This window comes from Drosophila sechellia, chromosome 4 (genome assembly GCF_004382195.2).
Source record: "Drosophila sechellia strain sech25 chromosome 4, ASM438219v1, whole genome shotgun sequence".
Lineage (NCBI taxonomy): Eukaryota > Metazoa > Arthropoda > Insecta > Diptera > Drosophilidae > Drosophila > Drosophila sechellia.
In genome coordinates, this window is record NC_045953.1 from 491376 (window position 1) to 515764 (window position 24389).

General features: G+C 36.7%; 1 protein-coding gene and 2 long non-coding RNA genes across 10 annotated transcripts in view; 1 reads left to right on the plus strand and 2 right to left on the minus strand.

Moving 5' to 3' along the window:
- Positions 1–1587: 1587 nt before the first annotated feature.
- Positions 1588–4438, minus strand: LOC116801915. The gene is made up of 2 exons (XR_004362276.1): positions 3851–4438; positions 1588–3587 (listed from the first exon to the last, which is right to left on the minus strand). It is a non-coding gene; the product is annotated as an uncharacterized LOC116801915 (long non-coding RNA).
- Positions 4439–6326: 1888 nt separating this feature from the next.
- On the minus strand, positions 6327–20643 carry LOC116801916. The gene is made up of 3 exons (XR_004362277.1): positions 20542–20643; positions 9303–9433; positions 6327–9154 (listed from the first exon to the last, which is right to left on the minus strand). It is a non-coding gene; the product is annotated as an uncharacterized LOC116801916 (long non-coding RNA).
- Positions 15402–24389, plus strand: part of LOC6619463 (zinc finger protein 2) — a 36073-nt gene continuing 27085 nt past the window's right edge. For 4 of the 8 annotated variants that reach the window (XM_032723815.1, XM_032723818.1, XM_032723819.1 and 1 more), the window contains exons 1-2: positions 15406–15472; positions 17488–17772. The gene's annotated coding sequence lies outside the window, so the exon portion shown is untranslated. Of the gene's footprint in view, positions 15473–17326; positions 17342–17364; positions 17773–24389 lie in introns of those variants that run through there. The other 4 variants (XM_032723823.1, XM_032723822.1, XM_032723816.1 and 1 more) reach the window with 4 other exon arrangements.

The window sequence follows — 24389 nt, forward strand, 5'->3', positions numbered from 1 at the left end:
AAAAATGTATATCTACAGGGGCAATCACAGAAGACTTCTATCCATGGTTTTTCTTCAAAGATTCTAAGCATTTTAGATCTATTTTTACAAGTTCACTTCAACATCTGATCTCCTTCAGTCATAGAGTTGCCAGAGAATTATTTGTCAGATGTTCGAACTACCGAGGCACCAGCTTTATTTTCGGCTCCACACTTTAAAAAGTATTATATTATATTATATTTTAATTAGCTACTAATAAAATATGTTTGTATAAATCAATACAAAACCTAAAAACACAATTTTTCTTTAACTTTCTGTAATTTTTCTGTTCTATAAAAGTTGCTAAACAAAAAAAAATAATAAGCTTATAAGAAAACATAAGTTATCGCGAATCGAATATAAAAACTATATATATATATATATTATATATAATATATTTTATCTACAATATAAACAAATTCATTAATTAATTTAAAAGTATTGTTCGTAAATAAGTTCGTAAATTTTGCGAAAACCAGAGCACATAAAAAATAAATCAAAAAATTTTGATCAAAGTAAATTCGAAAAAAATACGATTACCGGAGCATGCGAAAATAGATAGTATTGTTTCACTATTTCCACAGATGCCAAAACGATATCTAAGGACGTGCTCCGTTAATCGATCCATTCGATATTAAATTGTGGTTCTAAAACTGGGAATAATTAAGGAATTGACTTGAACTACAAAAATTCCAAAAGGTGGCGCTGCATATGTACATCAAGAATTTTACTGGCCAGCTTTTTAATTTTTACATAGTTACTCTTTATGTTTGAACTTCGTTTATGTAAGACAAATCCTTTAAAGAAATTTAATTAAATACGTTTCTCTAAACAAAAACAAAGATTAAGAAAATAAGACAGTTAAATATTACCTGTAATACAAGATTGTAACTATGTATGCACACATGTATGTATCATGGGCAGCGCTAGGATGAAGTATTTATGTATTTTACATGAAGGAAAAGGGTTTGTTACCTCTACCACTCGGCTACCATTCTAAACAGTGAAAGGCGTAATCTATGTCAAAAAGAAAACAATTATAAAATTACAATCATGGGAATCAACGATTTTTGTTGATTACTGAGCAATAACTGTGACTCTGGTCAGTAAAAAATCCTGAATCAAAGATGTCAAGAATAAGTATGTCTCCGAATCTATGCTTCAGGGACTGTTTTCGTGACCGCATTCAGTAACTGTGCAACGTTAATTACCTAATTCAATTTACTAAGACACGTAAGACTAAGACAACTAAACACGTAATATTTGCAATTTTGAAATACCAGAAATAGCCAGTATAAATGTGAGGGTTAAAAACTGAACAACACATAGTTTTCCGCTTCAAATATCAAACAGAAAAAGGGTTAAAACGTTTAAATTCTTGTGACAGCTGAATTGATTTTCGTTTTCGGTGGTGTGGATGGATTCGACGTAAATGTGCAACAAAATCAATATTAAAATCAATATAAAAAACTGTACCCAGCAGCAGTTGTTTGTCACCCTCAGTAAAAAAGTACACCCCCAATACATACTTACAAGTGCCACCATATACATATATGTACATGTTCAAAGTTAAAAACAAGAAATGAAGCTTTATTATAGTATTCTTTATATCGTAGCATATGTCTCCTTCATTGCGTTGCAAACTTGCGACTGAAATCAATATACCCTCTACAACACTTATAATTATTCCCGTTACTCGTAGAGATGTGAAGTGCGTAACAAGGAGCCTTTCCGATCCTAGTTGACTCGATTTGGCCAGGGCCGGATGCCCGTCTATCTATATGGCCATCCGGCATGTCTCTCTGTTTGACGGCTGCGATCTGGGAAAAAACTTGGAAGTTGAGGTTAGGCATTAGTAAAGCGGGCGCGGCTCAAGTTTGTTTTAGAACGTCGAACCACACAAAACTGTCAGGCCCTTAAAATGTTTTAATATCTTTTCGGAGAGAGAGATTTTTCGACTACTTTACAGATATTCACGAAGAATTGAGATCTGTAGTCCAATCATGGAGATACACCAATCGAAAGGTAACACAGAATTTAAAGGGATTGTATACCAAGATTTTTATAATAATTTATAGTTCAAGACAAAGTTTTCCAGTTATAAGCAAATTTAAGTGTAAATCCACAATAACACTGTATATCAGGTGCCTTCGCCTATAACTTGTAAATAGTAATCCGTTTTCATTATTAGAATTCAAATTCCGAATCTGTTTAACTGTTGTGTTTTTTCAAGATAACACGCTTGCGTTTGGGATTTAGGAGCCAAAATCGACTATAATTACAGTTTCTGTTAAAAATATAAATATCCATGAGAACGCTATAGTGAGTTCCTCAACTGTTACTCAGACTGTTACTTAGATTATGGGAATGCTAGGGCGATAGCTTAAAATGTTGACATACAAATAGGCACTTATACTAACATACAGGCAAACGGACATGGCTCGTGATCAGGGCCCAATTTAATACCACTTACATACATACGTATGGACTTTTTAATGAATCTGAAATACCCTATAAACATCGTAAAAAGTATAAAAATAACAAATTGTTGTAATTTTGTCTAATAAACATCTGGTTGCTAACATTATACCAAAATACACATTAAACAAAAACACACGAATGCACGCATCTCCCATGCCATGTTAACCTACTTTATTCATGACTTTTAGATTAATCAACATTTTCATTCATAAGCATAATATTATAATTACAATTGCCAAAAATTGTATTGGTTACTCTCAGCAAAAAGTCACCTTCTTCATTTCTGTTATCAACAAAGAGCAAACCTGAGTTTTAAAATTTCTTGTTTGATAATTAAATTGTTTTTACCTGCAATGGTGGGGCTCCGGTCGTCCTTTCACGCACAGTCAGGGTCACAGGTCACCAGAAAGGAGAGCGGACAACAGAAGTTAAAGCATTCCTCAAAGCGACAAATAAGCACATGCATAAATGGTGCGTGCGTACACACACTGCCATACCTTCGATGCTCTGCTGTGTGCGCGCACATGCATGCATAATTACATACATACATAAAATCATACACACATGCATACATTTGTACATTCCAGGGGCACTGGGGATGCTTCTGTTTCATCACCGTGGATGATCTCGTTTTTTATGTACCTACGCAAGCAGATACTTACATACATGCATACAACATCCAACGCGCCGAGTTTTTGTTTTCGCTTTTTTAATTTTAACCCAGGGTGGTGGTGTTCCAACTGCACAAGCAGGCGGAAGGAAGGTGGCAAAGAAAGCCCACTCCACCCGATTCTCTTGGTCCCGTGCCCAGGACCCCGGACCACGGGACCCAGGTCTTGTTCTCCGTTACTGGTCGCCGTACCCTGTTTTCGACGCACACTTTGCTTTCCTCTGCACCACCACCAACTTCATTATAATTTTGTCGGGGTAGTTTTTTTTGTGCGCTCGTAACGGTGGTCCGCAACGTTGGTTCGGGAATACGCTGCGCTATGGATGGCACATAGAACTGGATTTGCGTGGACTCGAAGGGAATTCACTTGAGACCAAGCCCAACGACGAGAATGGCACCCCCAAAGTTTTTTGTCGGCCTGTGAAAAATTGGATAAAAAATTCTTGGCAGTTTTAGCATCTGAAATTTCCAGCATTGAATTATGGAAAATCGATTTTTCGGTCTTGCAAAAATGAAAGGACATCTACCCTCGTCACATACATCGATGTGTATTCAAGCATACATACATACATACATATGTGTAAATGTAAATGGAAAAATGTATTGGCGTTCTTGATTTGTGTACATTTTGCAATTCATCGGACTTATTTATGTAACGATGCTTCTACTTATTAGCGATACCTCCTGATAGTACAACAGCGTTTTCCCCGAACTTCTGTGGCAATATGGAAAGAGAGCAAGTCCGCTCGGCTGTTAATAAAGGAAGACATAATTTCATTAATATTTAAGACGGTGGGCTTCACAGAACGCAACGAGCACTAAATCAAATGTTTGTGGTGGTCACGATCTGCCCCATTCCAACAAAACAATAATTATTTCTTAATAAATACTAACGTTAAAAAGCAAGCAAACGTATAAATCAAAAATGCATACGCATACAGAGCATGATTCCCAAAAGAAAGACTGCAGTTCTACTCCGGTTGATTGAAGGTTTATCATTTTTTTTTATTTCTAATAAGTTGTTTTTAATTAATTTTCATACAGGCATTTGGTAATGAAGCTCATAAAATCACTGAAAATGTAAAAATTATTTAAAATACATTCGAGCCAACGCAATGCAGTATCCGCAAAATATGTATGCATACCTTCGGGCTGAATCGTTTGTATATACATACATGTATGTATAATTGATATTTCTTTTTTTTTATCGTTTTCAAGGAAGTTAGAGAGAAAACTATAAAGTGTGCTATTGTCACTTCTAAATTCTGTGAACATTCTAGCGCAAAAACTACGCAATCGACTATTTTTAAATTTTTTACATAGTTACTACAAGAAACGTTTTTGTATTTTTTGTTTTTGAACAACATTACAAATTTGGCAAAATTTACATTATTTATTTATTTAAGGATACATACAGATATCAAATTATGATATATAACGTATTATACATTTTAATGACACAAAAATTTTTAATCAAATTGTAAATAGGAACATATGAAACACACATACCTCCTAACGAGGTAAAATTATAGTAATGATTCGAGGAATTTTTAGAAAATAAGAATTTTTAAATTTCAAATAAATAAATAATTTAATTTTGATTAATTTTAGAACCGAAGAAGTGTCAATTTAAAAATAAAGTAAAGTAAGTTTAAATAAGTAGGTTACAAGTAGATTCAAAAGATTTTCGGTAAAGAATAAGAAGTATCAGTGACCTTCAATTGTAACCCGTAAGCTTTCTTAATTTTATTTGTTTATTCATTTTCATTCAAAGCGGTAGCAAAATAGCAGTGTGAATATCACGTCGCGTTCTCCACATTCTTTGTGATTTACGCCTGCGAAAATGCGTGCTTTTAGTGAGTGAAATGAAAAGGTTACAAAGGTCACATAGAGTGGGGTATCTTTGTCGCCGTGTTAGCATCAGAATCACGAATCACATTAATTGCCTTTGTTTCATTTACCTCGATGCAAACCGGAAATTTACAGGAACTTAATTTGTACGTCGCCCGCCTTAGCAGCCGAGATGACCATCTGGCTAGGGTGTTTGGTGATGGGGGTGTGTTGCGTCGACAACTGTTTGACCTTCCTCTTGTCGTTCGTGCGTGCCGAGATATACGATTAACTGCGTTAATATCGATGCCGCGAGGTTGCTTGCTCCAGACGGAGTTTTTGCAATTTCTTCTAACCAAAGTAGTTTGCAGACGAAAGTCTGTAACTCAAAATATTCAAATGTTTTATAATGTAAAACCACACAAGAGATATTGCTGTATTCGAGTTCATCCACCATCAAATACCGTTTACGCGCCTAGTGGGAGTGTATTTTGGGTTACAGACTTTCGTGTGTAATATTTATTTTGCCGTGCTTCGGAGGTGCCACCTGATCAACTAATGGCAAGTAATTAATAAAATAAAATAAAAAATTTCAATTGAATGGCAGTTTCGGGCCTAATCTCAGCCTTATAGCTTTTAAAGTTCCCCAAATGTCAACGTTCATTCGGACGGTTAGATGGGGGCAATCTAAACATATTTCTGTTTTTTGTTTAAGAAGTTTTTGGAAAACCACTTTAGCTTAGTGAACTCAAATAAGGTACATTTTCTATAATTTATAAATCTTGCTTATAATTTCAGAACCAGTAAGGTTAAAGGCTGTATTTCCATAAAAAAAAAGTATATAACATTATTTGCCTAGGAACAGAAAAAAAGGTTGCTTTCGTTTTCACTTTGTTGGATTTCTTGAAAATAAGTCTAACTATTTTTTTTTTGTAATTTTAACTGTATAGCCCTTTAAATTTGATAGCTTTAAAGATTCCTAAACTCTTAATATTGAACACATAAAATCACTTTTAAAATATTTTAAAATATAAATGATTATTATTATGAATATAATAGAAAATTAATAGCCTTACGAAAAAATTTGATGTGTAAGACACCTCTTGGCGAGGTAAAAAAACAAGTGACGATCCCACCCTCTACTCACTATGTCCTGATATTAAAAAAAGTTTTACACTGTATCAAATGTCAAGTGCTAAATTACTTTTTATTGCAAAAGTTGAACAGAATTTTACATTACATACCTCATTATATTCCTTTCTTTTTTATCTTTTCATTTTTAATCTACACTAGGTTTTAGACAATATATTAAATAGATATTAGATTAGATAGATAATATTAAATAGATAGATTATATCATAAAGCAAATTCATTGCAAATATTAAAATAGAAATCATATTTTCTTTGTTTGTGATCAAAAAGTGTTCGGTACTCATCAGTTTTTTCATATGTATGTGTCGAAGCCAGCTTTGTCAATTGTTTATCATCCACTTTCATAAAGCCCAGTCAAATTATCAAGCGTTCAGTTTGTGACGACATTATCTAAATCATCAAAATATGTATAAAGTATTTGAATTCGAACAAATATCGATTTCCATAAATGTGTAATTTATATTCATCGAATCCAAAAAGAAAACCATAATAGGTCAATGGTGACTGTACTGACTTCTTCAATATGCAGTGTCATTGACGTATAATTAGATTTGGCTAAAGCATAAGACACATTATCCCCTCCCCTATGCCAAAGTGGTCATAAAAACCACAAAGTAACCATTGATTAACTGGAGAGCGTAATTACGAGGAGTACTCTACGCGTTCTGCGACACTTACTACTCCCAAGCAGCCAATTCGAAATACATGCATCAACATATTATTTGTGCTGGCTGCTAATTCTCTTTTTGCGAATAAGAATTCATTATATGTACACCAAATCCATTCACCCCCGGTTTTCCATGAGGCTAACGCAATTGATAGCATTGAGACACGTAAGTGTTTACATATAGAAATATTTGCTTCCAATTAATCTATTCAAGCTATTTTGGCTCCCAAGTAATAAAACATATTTCAAAAGACCGTGCCAATTTAGAGATTCAAACTTGAATCTGCCCTTGTTCCGAGATTTTGACTGGGTAGACATTTTTGGTTCCTATTCTGCAGTTAAATTGTTTATATTGAGCATTGCTTTTGAATTAGCTGAAATCAACAGTAAGTTCTCAAAAAATATGTACATACATTACTATTCTACTTATTATTAAATATATTGTTTATTAATGCCTAATAGAACGATATTGAAAGTTTCTTTCTTTTAGAGAATTGGTTTTGATCTCAAACCACCTAGAAATATTTTTTAACGTAATATTTTTGAACAAAATGCCATTTTCATTAATTTAATTCCCTAAACTGACTCTACCTAGATCGCTCGCCCGTCTACTAAAATGCTATGACATTACTTTTTATAATTGGTAAGTCAGTGGTGCGCATCAACTGTATTATTTGTTACAAACTCATTTGCGTAGAAGCACTTATCAAATTATTGTTAAATTAAATGAAAGCTCTTCTGTCATGGGCTGCAGAAATCATTTCAAATGTCAGGCTCATTTTGGAAAACCACATAATGCGAAATGACGCATTTTCCAAGAATATTAAACAGGCATTCTTTTCGAATTAGGTACCACTTTAATGAAGAAGTTAAAAAAATCAGATGCCTGGAATGAAGCTTAAGAGGAACATGGCACCATTGCATCTTTATTCAAAAAAAATTAATTAATTATGTTGTCGTTCTGCTAATAGTGGCGAAAGCGTTAAACGGATAATTATGCTGACAGTTCTGGAGAAGGCGGGAGTAAAAAAAAGAGATTTAAATACCTAATCTGCGGTCAACTTCGACCAAATTGTATGGGGGACATTGTTTCCAGTTTAATTGCTTTAAAAGAGCTTTGAATTTAAAAATTGGGGATGGCAGCGATGGTTCCTTGTATAGGCGTTTAACATCCGGAATTAGGGAAATAATAACAAATAACGCCCGCATTTGTTTTCGCATCCATTTGGGATAATGAAGCGCAACCCATTGAATTTTAATTTGGCACTTGACGACTTCAATGGGAAATCTTAAAATTCATCCCGCTCAATTACTGCCTTTGGCCCGTATGGACCACAGATTTATTTTCATTTTCATTTCATTTACTTGAGTACATACGAGTATATAGTTGTCGCCTTCGCATACTCTCCTGGTGCATTCGTTACTACGTGCTTTCTTGCAATGGTGACCTAGACTCGTTGAAAAGTATGTAACCATATTTATTAATACTACTCGATCTGAAAATTTCCGTTTGTAAGTGCGAATGACCATCGAGATTTCTAGAACTATAAAAGCTTAAAAGTGGGTATTTTGCATACAGATTTTAGATAGACGCAGTGTAAGTTTGTTGACCCATGTTGCCCACTTTAACGCCAACAAACTGGGAAATGTTCCGATTTTCTTCGTTTTATTGTTTGTCTTGCCAATCTATCTTCTACCGGAATACCAAAAACACTTTGGCCACCTCTCTTCTAATGCGTTCAAACCTCCAAAAATTCTCACGCCTAAACTTTTAAACAATTTTTAAATTTTGTTCTCATTTTATTCCCCAATATCTATCGATTTCCCAGAAAAATTATTAAACTTTTCGTTTGCATCTACTACAACATTCTCTCTTGTTTTATACCCGGTACTTGTTCCGTTAACCGTTCTTATTTCTATTATTTTTCTATTATTATTTCTATTAATGTGCCAAATAGGTATATGATAGTCGAGGAAACCGACTATTTTGTTCTACCTGGTCCTATCTCGGTAGTTTATTTCCATTCATATTTTGACATTAATGGAAATGCAAAATAAGGAAACTAGTTCTTATATATGTAAAACAACAGGTAAGTGCATGTGCAAATGTATTTTTAGTGGGTGGTTGCCAATGAAAAGGATATTATACACAAATACCTGACTTTATAAACTATATCTGTATAATTTATACGAATAGAATTCCTGTTCCTCTTAGGTATGTGCATTATTACCAATTCTAGCCGATTTTGGTAATTTCAACAACGTACTTATTGTCGACGCCGGGTATGGAGGTTAGCAAACAACTGGATATCACTTATTTTGTTTTTGCAAGGCCACTGTAATTCAACGAACACAAGGTTTAAATAATTAATGTAAGTGTAAACAAAATTTATTCTATCTTAGGAATACTGTAATATAGTGTTTTCTGATTATCTTCACGACTGTAGTGTGGGATCTGTTTTGATTTACATTTGTGTAGCTTACCTATGGAAATGGCATACTGTTGGTTGCCCGAAAGCTGCTAGAGGTACCGCCAGCACGATAAAATAGTTTAAATATGCAAAACTATTTAAAATTCATTCAGAAAGCGTCAAACGGAGTTCCCGTCCATTCATCTATCGTCATTTAAGGTGTGTGCGCCATAGAAGATACGAAAAACATTTATAAATAATGAATGGGCATACATACATATGCACGTATTTGATGTGTTAATGTTTCGACTGATCAGAGGAACATTTTTTGTGACATTTTTTGATATCCTAATACTGCGATGCATACTGCGATATTCCTTTATTGCGGGATAACATAAAAATATTTATATTGCTGTAAGAATTTATTATTTTGAACGAAGAAACCAGATGCTTCCATGCATTAATAGCTATTGATGGTTAAAATTTAAGAAATTTCAGAATTTTTTTAGCATATCTATAGATGTTGACAAGGAGTAAAATGAAACAAGAGAGAATTATATAGCAGAGTACTATCAGATACCCGTTATTCTGCTAGTGATTACCACTAGCGAACGAGAAATTGCTGAATTTTTCTGTCATATCAATGGATATTAAATAAAATGAAAAAAAATGAGAAAAATTTAAAAAAAACTTTAAAAGTGTTAAAAGAGAAGTGAATAAACATTTCCATAACTTTTTCGCGTTGCTGTGTTGGTCGGTTTGTGGGCGTTAGAGTAGGCGTGGCAACATGGGTCAACAACCTTGCGCTGCGTCTATCTGTATAATATCTATCCCGGTATAATATCTTTGTCACATAGGAACTGAAGTTTTGTGATCATTCAACCCATATTTTCACCCCATGTCGTGATTTTTCAATCCCTTTAGTCGACACAATCCTTGTGACTAGGCGACCGTAGTACGCAGTTCCATATTCTAATCTTTATTACGTCAGCCAATCTATGTACCTTTTAATTTATTCATGCGTTTGGACAAAAGATATAGTCCATGAATGCGAGTAAGAATGTGAATCTTTCAAACAAAAAACTAAATCACTCGATTTTAACTTATTGTAAAAACAGTAAATATTACCGATTTGAAGTATTATAGCATACCGAAACTTAACCGAAATCAGACATATGCGCGTAAAATGATGTGATCAAAAGGGTCAGATAATCCAGTTGGAATAGGCCTCTCGTCAATGAAAAAGGGAACAATCGTCGAATCACATCAATAAATTGTCGACTGTCCAACTTTAAAGTGTCGGCCCACATGTCGAGAACATAACAAAGGAAAAGGGCTCAACTTTGAAAACAGAAAATAAGAAAAAATGTTGCCGACTTTTTTTTTACCGTGAAAAACTACTTAATTCTACAACCTGTTGCTATCTTCAACAGATACGAAAGCAAAATATAACAAAATTATTATATATTATATAGAGTAAATGGGTACACTATGTTCGTTGAAAAGAGTGTGAGTCTGTAGATCTCGGGAACTATATAGGCTAAAAAGTTGAGATTCAGAATCTGGCTAACTGGCTAACCCGACGACGAGGCGAAGACTGAAGAGGGTCACCCAGGAGACCCTAAGGAGACGTAAAATAAAATTATATCATATAAATAAAAAGATATTCCCGAAATTATTGTTAAAACACTTGCATTTATTTATGTGTGTTCCCTATTTATTTTTGGAAGGCTAGCCGACAAGCGCGGATCGGTGTGACTATTACCTTGTTACATGGTTTTTGGGTTTCGGGTTTATGACAGAAAATACAAATGCAATGACATGCATAGGCATACCGATGAATAATTTAAATATTGATCTGTTCGACTTTAAATACAAGAACCCGTGATTTCCAAACCCAGTGACCACGGAAACAAAAGTTTATCTGACAGTCAAAACGGAGACCTCGTCAAAAACTTGTTTGCTCACCTGTATTTACTTAAAATATCCAAACACAAAAGCCTTTGCATACTGCATATCTCAGTTTGTATGCTTAGAAGGGAATGTGTACCCAACACGGTAATTGTACATAAGCATGTGATAAACACGAAACATTTGGTTTCTTTTTAAATCCAAACAATGCATTCTGAATATCGGTGTACTCATCGATTCATATGTAGTTTACCAGCTCTTCCCATTACTTTAAGCTTCTTCTGAATCAGTAGACTACCCTTTGGGAAATAGGTACCTCTGAACGTAATAATAGCTAAAAGCCGGGCCCTGTCTCATCGGAATTATTTGTTAATGACTTAAGTAATTACTTAATTAATTAATTTCTGTATGGCTAATTTATGTGTGCATGGCAATTGTGAAGCTACTGATTAAAAGGCGTTGGAAATGTCTAAAGATTTGCGTCTTAAAACATATTGATATGCATCTTCTAGGTTCGGAAAAATGTTTATATCCGTCACGTGTAGAGTAAAAAGGCATACTACACAAAAATGTGTAACAGGTAGAAGGAAGCGTATCCGACCCTATACATACATATATGTATGTTATGTAGATGATTATTTACAACATCCGAGTCGATCTACCACAATTTTAATTTTTTCGTTCCGCACTCTCTCCTGCCACGCTTTGTCACTACGTCAACTGCCATTCTCGTGGATGAAACATATAAACTAAACACATTGACACCTGAGTGTTTTATCTGATAGCTAGGGTTTGTATATAGATACAAGGAATATGAATTGGACGAATGACGAAAAACTGGATTTTCTAGAACTTCCAATATACAAAGAAAACAAAAGAGAATGCTATAGTCTAGACTATCAGATACCCGTTACTCATCTTGCGGGAATGCGAACTCAAAATTTTATCATTAGATATTGTTAAATAAAATGATAAAAAAACTAAAACTTGTTTAAAAGTGTGGGCGTGACCGCTTTTGGGCGGCTTATAGGTGAATGGAGGAACGTGGCCACAGTGTTTCGGTCAACATGGGTCAACAAACTTGCGCTGTGTTTATGTCTCTAGAATCTGTATTCTTAATCTCAACGTTTTTAGCTCTTTTTTAATTTTATAGTACATGATATATATATTTCATATTATCATACGGACATGGCCAGATCGATTCGGCTAATGATCCTGATCAAGAATATACATATATATACTTTATATATTGGGAATCGCGTACTTCTGCCTGTTACATAGTTTTCAACGAATATATTACACCCTTTTTCTCTTCAAGCAACGGGAATAATGAAAAAAAAATTGTGGGCCCAATAGCCGACCCGATTTGGATCTGTCCGTCCGTATCTCAGGAACTATAAAAGCTAGAATGTTGAGATTAAGAATGCAGTTTCCAGAGACATAAGCGCAGCACAAGTTTGTTTCCAAATGTTGTAACGCCCACTCTAACTCCCACGGCCAATAAAAGCTACGCCCACACTTTTCCAAAATGTTTTTATGTTTATTCATATATTTATTGGTCTTGTAAATTTCTCTCGATTTGCCAAAAAACTTTTTGCTCTTACCACATCCACTCTAACGCTCAAAAACAGCCCAAAACTGCAAGGAATATGTCCTTTTCAAAAATTTGTCGTTTGCCTTGCCAATTTCTATCGGTATACCAATAACACTTTCGTCATGCCCCTCCTTACACAATCAAAACGACCAATATTTAATTTTTTCCCATTTTATTCTCCAATATCTATCGATATGCCAGATAAATAATACAATTTCGCGAATTCGAATTTCCACTCGCTGAGAAACGGGGAATTCGACTATAGCATTCTCTCTTGTTTCATATATATGGGTATATAAGCGTATTCTAATACCTTGCCGTGCATTAGCGAGTATGTAAAAGCGAGAGTAAACGCATGACGTTAAACGAAAGAGAGTGAGTGTCAGAAAGGGTTTTATCTATTCCTTTCCCCTCTGACATGCGTGTTATCTTCATTTCTTGTTAAAAGTGTAAACGCAGACGCGACTTTTGCAACAGACTACTGCGTAAATATGTATGTTCTTGCCTTGTCGAATTACGAATGTATATACATATATGATTAAGAATGCTAATTCAAAGTACTGCGTGTGCGACGGTGAGTATACTTTTACATAGGCATATGTACATATATGCTGTATATTCATAAAATATTTTATTTTTGAAATTTCCATTCGAACGCGGAAAATCGCTTGTATATATGCACCCATTACTCGTAGAGTAAATGCGAAAACTAGATTCGTTAAAAAGTGTAAAACAGATAGAAGGAAGAGATTCCCATCATATAAAGTATATATATTCTTGATCAGGATCAATAGCCGAGTCGATCTGGGCTTGTCCGTCTGTCTGTCTGTCCGTATTAACGTCCAGATCTTAGGGACTATAAAGGAAATAAGGTTGAGATGAAGCATGCAGATTCAAGACGCAAACCGCCCAAAACTGCCACGCCCACGCTTTTGAAAAATATTTTGTTATTTTTTGATTTTTGCCCAAAACGGTCGCGACCATCCCTTTGAACAACTTAACATTTTTCTTATTATATTCCCCAATGCCAAAAACTGTTGAAATTTCTCGTTCTCTTTTCCCCTAGCTGACTGACGGGTAGCTGATAGTCGGCTATAGCATTCCCTCTATAAGCGCAGGATCACTTGAAATGTCCGTTTGTCCGTATTAACATCGAAATCTCGGAAACTGTAAGAGATAAAAGAAATGAAGAACGCAGCGCATGCCTGCATGTACAAATTGACTACGCTACTCGTAGACTAAAAGGGTTTACCAGATTCGTTGAAAAAAAACCTAAAAGTATATTCTTGATCAGGTTAACTAGATTCGATCCGTATGAATCCGTCTGTCCGTATGAGCTCCTCGATTATTAAGCATTCAGATTCCAGAGACATTCCACAGACGTATCGCAAATCTGTTACCTGATGGTTTGGGTTGCCCCAAACTTTTCGATTTATTTTGTCTTTCTGATCGATTATATCAATAGGTCTAAAAAATGTTGAACTTTCTCATTCGCACTGCTACTAGTTGAGAATCTGATAGTCAAGTTTGTCATTTGCCTTTTATTTGATGCTTTTGACCATGCCCTTTCTAAAGCGCACAAAAATTCTTCATAAATAAAACAATTTTGATTTATTTTCTCATGATTCAAGTGATTTGTTCAACGATGAAACATTTTTGCATGCATTTTTTTGACTATTCCGATGGGAGCTATATGATATTATGATATAGTAGTATAGAAAGAAAAAGGCGGACTGAATTAAACAAATGTACGCATGATATTTTAAGAATATTCTAGAATATTTACGCAAGACATTTCGTGGAAATATAAAAATTCTTTTTTTTGGCTCAGAAGAATTTTAAAAAGAACTGAATGGTTAGGTTTCATAATTCATAACGGACATGCCTGATCGGCTCTGCTAGATCAAGACCATCTGCGGTCGCATACATTTTACTATAGCGAGCATAAAAAATTTTAAAAAATTAAAAGAGGGAAAAGCTTAATCGGCTTGCACATAATAAAAAATTTTATTTAAAGACAATGTCATACGAATTTAGGTACTAATATTATATATATTTTTTTTTTCTTATAAATATTTTTGATATCTCCTAATACAAATATTAAGTAGTTTTGTTAAGTTAAAATAAAAAAAATGCTTGGAAATCAAAGGATCTAATTTTTAAGGTTGAGCCCACGAAGCTAGTCTCTAGGTATTTCGGTTCAAAAGAGACATTGTGATAGTTTTGTACCAGTTTAATTACTATAATATTTCTGATCATTCTGCAGACAATGGGATGTGCAACTTGCCGTGTTGGAACTTTTAACATCCGTCGGCAGTAATACAAAAATAATGAAAGATGATTGCCCAAGCTGCACCCACACAAAACAAAGGCACACACACATGCATACCAACAGGCAGAAATTAAATGAGGAAAAGAGAGGCTCGATGTGAAAGCATAAAGCACATTGGTACACCGTTTTATCACATCATCTCCCGTCTCGCTCTATCGTAATTACCACTCTGCGTGGCAATAATTACCCCATTACGGAAATCTCCAAAAGTCTCTCAGTGTCTCTCTTGAATCTTGCTTGTACGCATGACTCGATTCTGTTCGGCTCGGTCGGACTTTCGGAGAATAGAGAAGAGGAGAGCAGAGCTCGAGAGCGCCGGAGCGCATTGAGCAGCAAGTAAACAAGTAAGCCTGTCTCTCAGCTCAGTCGAAAAAAAACGTTGAATGAGTCAGATGCGGGTCGGATGGTGAGTTTTGAGCACTCAAGATGCGGTTTCGTTGTAGATCTTCATTATGATATATTTGCCGTTGGCGTGACTGTGAGACTAAATGTGACTGTGACTATTCGCGCTAAAACGTAAAAAGTGCGATAATAAAAATCAACCAAAGAGTGAAACTAACTGCAATCTGATTTGATGTGTTACCTTTGTAACTCACTCACTGCTAGCCCAATCACAATTCTGCGGATAGTGATATCTATGTAAAGTTCGATATGGGTGCGCGTTGTTATTGCGCGTCTACTTGAGTTTTCCATCGCTTACCATTTACTTTTGCGTTGTGTCTAACAGTGTATCACAAAAAAAGTAAAAGCTATAATGGCATGAATGCATAACACCGTGAACCTTTCGAACAGTTTCAATCAAATGCAGTGTGAGATCAGCCCCACTTCCTGCCCATACCTGCAAATGGATACATTCGATTAAAATGAATAACCATGTCGGACCAATTCTGCGGCACTTCTTCGTAAAATATTTGTTTGCTTCTGCTACATGTCTAAATCAAGTCGGAAATATATTGTACGGGTGCATGCTAACGGTGCAGTACCGAGCACAAAACAATACACTCACCCTTATCCGTATGTATGATGTGCAAGTATTGGTCCCTAGCAACAAAAACTTCAATCCGTAGACAAGAAGAGCAGAGTTTTATTCCACTTCTAATGAAGAGAATCCTGCACTATTTTGATGTATCGAAGCTATCGCAACGGATTCTGTCCGGGAATAGTTTTTTATTTTTAATTGCATTATGTGCCAAACGATCCCATCCGAGTAAAGCCGAGCTGCCTCGAGCTAAGCGCAACGAGGGTGTGCGAATGGAAATCGCAGGAAAGGAAAGAAGCTGAAAAGAGCACACTACAGGAAAGGGTGCTGTGCCGCGCTAGTCGGTTGTTGGATGTTCTCTATGAATTGCCGTCAGCGATTTAATGAGCACGTGGTCCACGAGAGAAGTATATGCAAAAACGCTCTGTCTCTATTTCTGTCTCTGTCTTGGTCTTGATAGCTCTCCCCTCTTCGTCGCGGTGTCTGCACTGGGGTGGGCGGATGGCAAGTGATGGGAGGGAAAGGAAGCAGAACTTCCCACTTGTGACTGTGTTTGTGACTGTGCGTGTGTGAAAATGTGTGTATAAAAAAGAGACAACTGTCTCGCTTTCGATATAAGCAGCCAACTAGGAGTAAAAGTGTTTATATTAAAATGCAAAATCCCAAGAAGTTGGCAAATTAAATCAAGGGGCGTAACGCGCGCAAACACACTCTCCTGCACCCATCCACCCACACACTCCAATCGTCTAATTCGCTCGATTTGCTCTCCTGAAATTTGCACACATTGCAGATATAATTGCAAGTGTAAGAATAAAAAGATATTTAACTTAGTATTCAGCACCCGTACGTTCTATATAAATAAGAGTTTATGTGTGAAAGTTAAGGTCTTGTCAATCCTATGATATCCCACCTATGTACATATCTCGTACCTATGTACATACATATGTACACATTTGGTCCTTAGTACCATCATTATTTAAAAAAAGTGGTTATAAGGTGGTAAAGTCCTTGGCAAAACTACTTTTGTGTCGCCAACTGACTGCTGTGGGTCGATCACCTTTCGACTGTCACCTGCCACCGGTCACGGCAATTACACCCGCATACACCTATATACATACTTATATACATACACTGGCACATCTCGGTTTTTACTTAATTGGGTTCTTTTTAAGCCTTGCTGTTGCCTGCCGTCTTCTCCCTAACATCCTGCCTATTTACCACCTGTCTCAAGTTGATGGCTTCACACAAATGCAAAATCAAAACCGCAAACGCTATTGAGAGAGACCCTATTTGAGGGTCAGTAAAATATTTTAATAATATATATATAATATATATATATGTCTAAAGAACATTGCACACTTCGAGTGTATAACACTAACGTGTAATAGATAAATATTTCAGGGGAAAATAATAATAAAGTTGTTCACAAAATTACTCTTTAGGTGCCGCAGGCTAATTATCTCGCCCAAATCCACAAGCGCTCGATTCAAAAGTTCCTATAATATTTAAGCCTAAAGATAAAACATAACATAGTACAAACTATCGCCGCTAACTTAAAGTAATTCACGATTGAACTAGCTAATAACCCAACTTACTCCAAGTCTAAACGCACGCAAACATAAGTGCAAAAACAAAATCAGCAAGCAGAAATCGAATGCCCTTATTTGAAGGATCAGCATTCCATTCGTCGAATGGCTTAAGGATTCAACTTTTCATAAGCACCTCAGGTGAGTAAAATATTAGATTTGGTAAGGGTATGTTGTCTAGTTGTCTGTGCAAAATTGGCTCTTTGTATACAAATCATCATATCATAGCCTCAAGAAGATATACATACATAGATAAAAGGAGATATGTCGTTAGTATTTATTTTCAAGTACAAACAGTACAAACAACAGTAAAAAATCGTATTAAGGATATGAATAAAACAAGAACGTATTCAGTATTCGAGTACATATATCGACTAAACATACCCTTATAGCCTATAAGATACCCTTACCTCAGCAATACCTCAAAACAAAATGAATTTTCGGTTACACCTTCGATGTTGAGTCCCAAATATTATAGATCGACAATGTTTCCAATGACGGTTAATTTTGAGAAAAGATATAACCTTTTTACCCAAAAAAAAAAATGGGTCCATTTAGATATGATATGATTTAATCTAAAATTATTTATTGTCATATAACTTGTAAATTTTTTAGTCACAACAACTTCTAGTTAATTTCTTTTTTTAATTTATAATAATATAAAAATAACATTATCTACTGTTTTTATGTCAGCTGTATGATGTAGTCGTTCCATTTTTATCAAAATAAAACTTAAATCATATGTTGCCGAACACGGTTTAGTGTATGCAAAAAAAGCCTATATGTATGTAAGTTAAATATCAATTAAATAAGTTCGTCTTTAACAGCAAAGGCTGCCAATTAATAACGAACAAGTATTTGCAAGCTTTATTGTCTGCCGAATTAGAGATTCATATAAGCGCACCAAATAATAGCTATTGGTTCATCATGTCAAGTCACCCTTTGGAACATTTTAATTACTAAAAGACTTCTAATTAGCCAATGACGATGAAGCTCCCACAGAGAGGTGGAAGGGGATTACTAGTCGCTTGTGCTTTGAGTCTTGAGAGTTGGTTCAACGAACGAATCGAACTTTACCGAAATAAGCTGAGCCGAACAGAAACATAACAATGCCGAGCAGAGAACTAAAATCATCCAGTAATTAAGCACAGAACAGACAAAAGCAATGGTGACGAGAGCAAAGCCCTCATAGCGAGAGCTTAGGGCCTTCGCTCTTTAGCTGTTAAATCTCTGGTGTTGCCAGTGCAGAAACAGTGGAATCATGGCAGAAACAGCGGAAACGGAATCAAAAGAAGAGTAAAGCGACTGAATGCGACAACCGCCAAAGCGCGACTTGATTGGTCGGTTGTCGCTACTTAAAGTCCGCGGCTCCCGCTCCTCTCCCTTCTGTTTTGTATCGCTACTTACTCCTCCTCGTCTTTTCTCTCCCCTTGCCGTACGACCGCACCTGCCGCTCCAATCCTCTTCCTCTGTGGGCTTGCTATTTGCTTTGCTATTTGTGTTTTCCGTCATTTGTGGGTGGCTAGGTGGGTGGTTTATAGAACAGCGTTAATTGACGCCGTTAGAATCACACCCCATTGGCTTTGTCACTGGCTTGGCACGGCATACGTGATTCGTTGCCGCCAGCAGAATCCCTCAACCACCACGCCAAACCACTATGTCCACAGAAAGAAAGGAGAAAACTTCTCTTTAGCGCAATTTTAATTACCAGAACAACCAATTAAGCACTAACGCTTCCACACTCCAACCGTCTCTCTCGCACGCTCTGGATATTCTCTTGGTAGTTATTTACATGCTTCTTGTTCGTTACCGATTTCATGCACATAAGCTTTGATATATATATATATATATATATATGTGCGCAATACGTGGGTGCTCGCATGGGAACCAATTAAATGAAAGTTTCTCTGGTAAATATGTAGGTAAATAAAACAGAGTTGAGTGTGCGCTCGTTTCGGATAAGTTCATACTTATTTATGCCTCGTACTAATTGCTGCTTATATTGTCGAATCTGCGTCTCGCCTTTATGTACATACACTTACATTTCTTTATCTTGTGGGTATCTAAAATCCATCAACCCTCAAGCGGGACCTAAGATCCGTCTGTACCCCGGATGATTTCCTCGCGTGGCGAAGAATAGAGGCAAATTTCAAAGGAGAGACGCAAAAATCGATAATGACGAACAACGATATTAAAATAAAAAGTATGTGGAATCACAATAAACAACAAACGAGAGTTCCTCCTTCTTAAAACGAGTATGGGTAGGAACATACAAGCGTGTATATATGTAGGTGTATGTATGAAGATTCATGTAACATTTACAAGCCGTTCCCGTGCCTGAGTGTGAGAATGAGTATACCTTGCGGAGTCGTGAAGTGGGGATGAATAGGTGGAATATATGTCTACTCTTTACATACAAGCGTAGATGTGTTGAATGGGTAAATACCCTGGTGATGGTTTGGGACATTTTTGACGGCATGACGGCCGAGCACAGCAATATGGGTGCGGGGGAAAGGTGTATTTTGTTTATTTTATTTTCGGTTTCTTTTTTAATATAAATACACGCTTAAACTTTGAGAAGTAGTACAAGCGAAAACCAGAGTCAGAGAATGTCATCGTAAGTCGTTCTGAGGTAAGGGTAGTTTGTCTCAAATGAACAATAATTCGAAAATCGCAGGAATAATTGTAATAAAAAATTTCTCAGAGCAGCGAAATATGAAAAAAAGCAGAATAGAGACGGGAGAAAAAGAAAGGAGAGGAGAAAGAGGCCGAAATGTATGTATGTCCCAATGCTCCCTGAAATACCACGTCCGGGTAATTGTGTTCTTCATATTCCCATCTCCGTCTTGTACTCTATTTACCCATCAGCGCCTCATTCTCCCGTCTCTGTCCTTCTGGACCCACACTCACCCGCAGCTCGAAGTACTTTGCTTTCCAACGTTGCCATTAGGTACGACGACGACAACAACCACGACGACGACGAAGGCCCTTTTCGGAGAGGGCCGAAAATATGCAGAAAGGAGACACCATCATCATATTCTGGGGCTGACGAGACGCCGAGATACAGTCAGTAGCGAAGCCAAGCGCAAGCAGCGCATTATGTATAAATTATTTATTTACATATAAATTATATTTGTACTCGCGCACCGCTCGCTGATAGGAGAGGGAGATGGTCTGGATTGTGGGCGTAGCGATTCTCCTCCTGGGACCAAGCCGAACGACGAGTCGCCACGGTGTCTCCGTCTCCTCCAGGCACCCCAGCCTCTGCCTCCACATCTGTCTCAACTTTTACCAGGGCCCGCTTCGTGAGTGCGCATACAATTACAATTACCGCGCAGAGACATATGTACACGCACACTGGCAACCTAAAGGGGTACGCGAAATGAGGCCCAAGCAACAACAAGGATGGAAATAGAAATTAGCAACAAAGCCGACAACGAACCCGAACCAGGGGCCGAAACTAAAGCCGAGCGTTGGAAACCTGTTTTATTTTTGATGCCGTTCTGTTGCTGTTGTTGCGGTGGCGCAAGTTTCTCAAATGGCAAAAGTGATTTTGGCCGGGGCTGTGAGCGGAGAAGGGAGGAATAAAGAGAGGGTGACCGAGAAAGAGAGCCAGATCCATCCGCAACGAAATTGCACTCTCTCTATCTTCGGTTCTTTCTATTATGTTCGTCAATATTAATTAAATTAAGAGTTACTTCTCTCAGTCAGCTCCCACCCTTCACTCACCCAACAGCACCGACCCCCCTTACCATCAACACAACGACAGAAAATTTCGCTCCGCAGCTTTGTCTCGCATCTCTTTCTTTCGAGTGAGCGCTGGCACACCTATGTATATGCGGGCGAAAACCGTACGCATACGAGTGCGAGCGAGGCAGAGTGCGGTGGCAATGATTTAGTTGTTCTCATTGTTTTTCGCTTGTTTGGTTAAATAAAATAGGATTGGTAGGAGTGGAGAGCTGAAGCTTAAGCTCGTTCTGCAACATTTGCTTGACTTTCCTTTCTCTCAGGGTTTTAGGGATTCCTATTCTCCGCTCTCAATTATTTCAGTTCTCTCGTTGGTAACCCGAAACCTAATCCCGCGCACAGTGCGCGTCAATGAATGTGGATGGGAGTGTGAAAGCTCGGTTAAAAACAAACAAGCGTACGAGCTGAATAGGCGTGGCGTAAGAAATGGACCGATGCAGACTCTGACTCTGGTTCCAACTCAGACTTAGAATTAGACTCACCCCCAGACGACCGACGACTGACGAAGGTCTTGCGATACAAATCTGCATATCATATGTAATTGTCGGCCATTAAATGCTCCAAGCGCATGTGTACTGATATATACGCGTACACATATGGATATACATACAGATGTGAGCCTGTTGGCTAAATCTTTGTACGTCGTCCTCAAATGCAAACATAATGCATGCGCCACACACACGCACATATCATCAATGTTCATGTGTTTCCATGTATCCTCCCCCTCGCCAGACTCACGTAAAACTTTTTACTCACACGGAAAGTGCCATATAAATCGCGCTCGGACAGAGACAGAGAGCGTGTGCTAGTGTGTGGCGTGTGAGCTGAGCACTTCGCACACCACTGCGGCCTTCGACTACCGCATAGCATCTTCTGATTGGTCGTTTTAATGTGCGCTGAGTGCTCCCGCAACCCCCACAGCCCCACCCTCACGTCACATCTTTCCTTCTTGCTCTCCCCTCGGTGACTGTATTAATTACGATTACACATACACGCAGCAGCAGCTCTTCGAGTATTTTAATTGGTCGAGCCATATATGGTGTTGGGATAAAATGGAAGAGATTGGTACACATAAGAATCATCGAGCTCATTTTTTTAAGAAATTCGCACATCTTACTATTTCTTTAGTCCGTTACACAAATATTTTGTAACAAAATTACATACTTCGTATAACGAAGGTAAAAAAGATTTTTCTTATTTTTCTACCAAAATTATTTTAGACTAGCTCCAACAAAGTTACAAATTCGTTAGCCGAGTATTAGGCAATAAGATTTTCAAATAACCGAAATCGCAATTTTCAAAAAATAGAATTTCTGATTTTGAAAATATTAATCATAATCATTATTATTATGATCATCATTAATGTTCATAAAAATAGCAGTGCTTGGACTCTGCGAGTTCAAGATAAAATTTTCATAAATTTATTCTATAATATCGTTAGGTATTTAATTTCAAACAATTCAACAAATGTTTAACTTTTATTTCTTCAATAGTTTTGAAAATATAGATTAAAACAACATTATAGGCAGAAATTCTGAAATAGCAGTGCAATGAAATAATAGTAACAAAATTCAAATTGACCTAAGTCAAAAACGAACTTAGTTTTTCTTTGTAATGTGTTAATTAGGGCCTAATACTTGGTTGGATTGCCTTTGTTAGCCAGCACAGGTCCTGGCAACGTTTGTGAGGAATTTTTGACCATGCATCCTAGACAACTTGCCAAATCCGAGCCTTAGACTTCGGGAAGTAGCAAAACTTGATTTATAACGAAACTATTTTTTAATCCAGAAATTTCAAATCAGAATACAAACTAACAATTTACCAGCATTATTGTCGACGTTTACACTTCTATTAAGAAAAAGTTAGTGCTCAGAGTTAAAAAAATACATATGAATGTAATCATCTAGTTTATTTTACCATTAAACTTTTTCCCGTACACCTTCTTATAGTTTCGACCAAATCTACTATCCGATTCGGTACTCACCTATAAAACGAATAACACTCTAAAACTCTAAAACTGAGAGATTTAATGACATACTCGGATTAGCGGCAATCGGGCGGTAAGAGGGCACATACGTCTAATCGATTAAGCTGTTGATTCAGACCAAGAACGCCTTAAAAGGCGTTAAAACTCTTGAAATGATTTTACATGTATGTATAATCCCTTTCGAGGAAGAAACATTTCATATGCCACAGCGTCACCAACAACCAATATTTTTACTTAAATAATATTACTCTCCTTATATTTAATGCGTGCAGTTAATTCATTCAAAATCAAGATGTCCCCTGTGCTCAAGACTTCCAAGGGTAAGGCATAACTACACTGACTCACGTGAGGAGCAAGTGCCCAGTCGAACGTTGTGAGTGGGTCAAAATACATATCCGTATATTTCTATACTTGTCCATTGCTTCTTGGCTTGTGTTTTTGTTTGGCTTGCGCTGGTCTTGTGTTTCGGTGAGCATGTGCGTGTGTTTTAGCACCTACTTCCCGTGTTATTGAGTTAGTGGTGCTTTTATCTTCACGGTCAATAAGGGTTTCGGCCGTTCCCATCTTGTTGCTCCTTATGTTCTCGTGTTTTTGTGTTTATGTTACTTTTCTAAGGGTATCGCAGGAAGGAAAACACATGTGTGCGTTTCAATATACATATCGGCTTGTTAGATACTGAACCTGGAAAATGCCTTTAAGCCCTGCAGTTCGCCTATTACCTATGAACGTTTGAAAACTATTTACCTATATTAAAGAAAAGGTAAAACAAGAAACAAAGCACTAGAAACGTAGTAAAGGGAAGATAATCCGTGCACAAAAGTAACGACATTAGCTTACAATTAATGAATATTGCTCAAAATTAGAACGAATGATAACATTTTTCGATATTCTGTATACGTGCTATTTCGTTCTTTCTATTGCACTTCGTGTAGAATTTGAAAGCTCCCACATGAATTAGCAAAAAATGGTGTATTAAAAAAACTGGGTTATACCGAATGAAAATCTGGTTTGATCAAAGGACTTT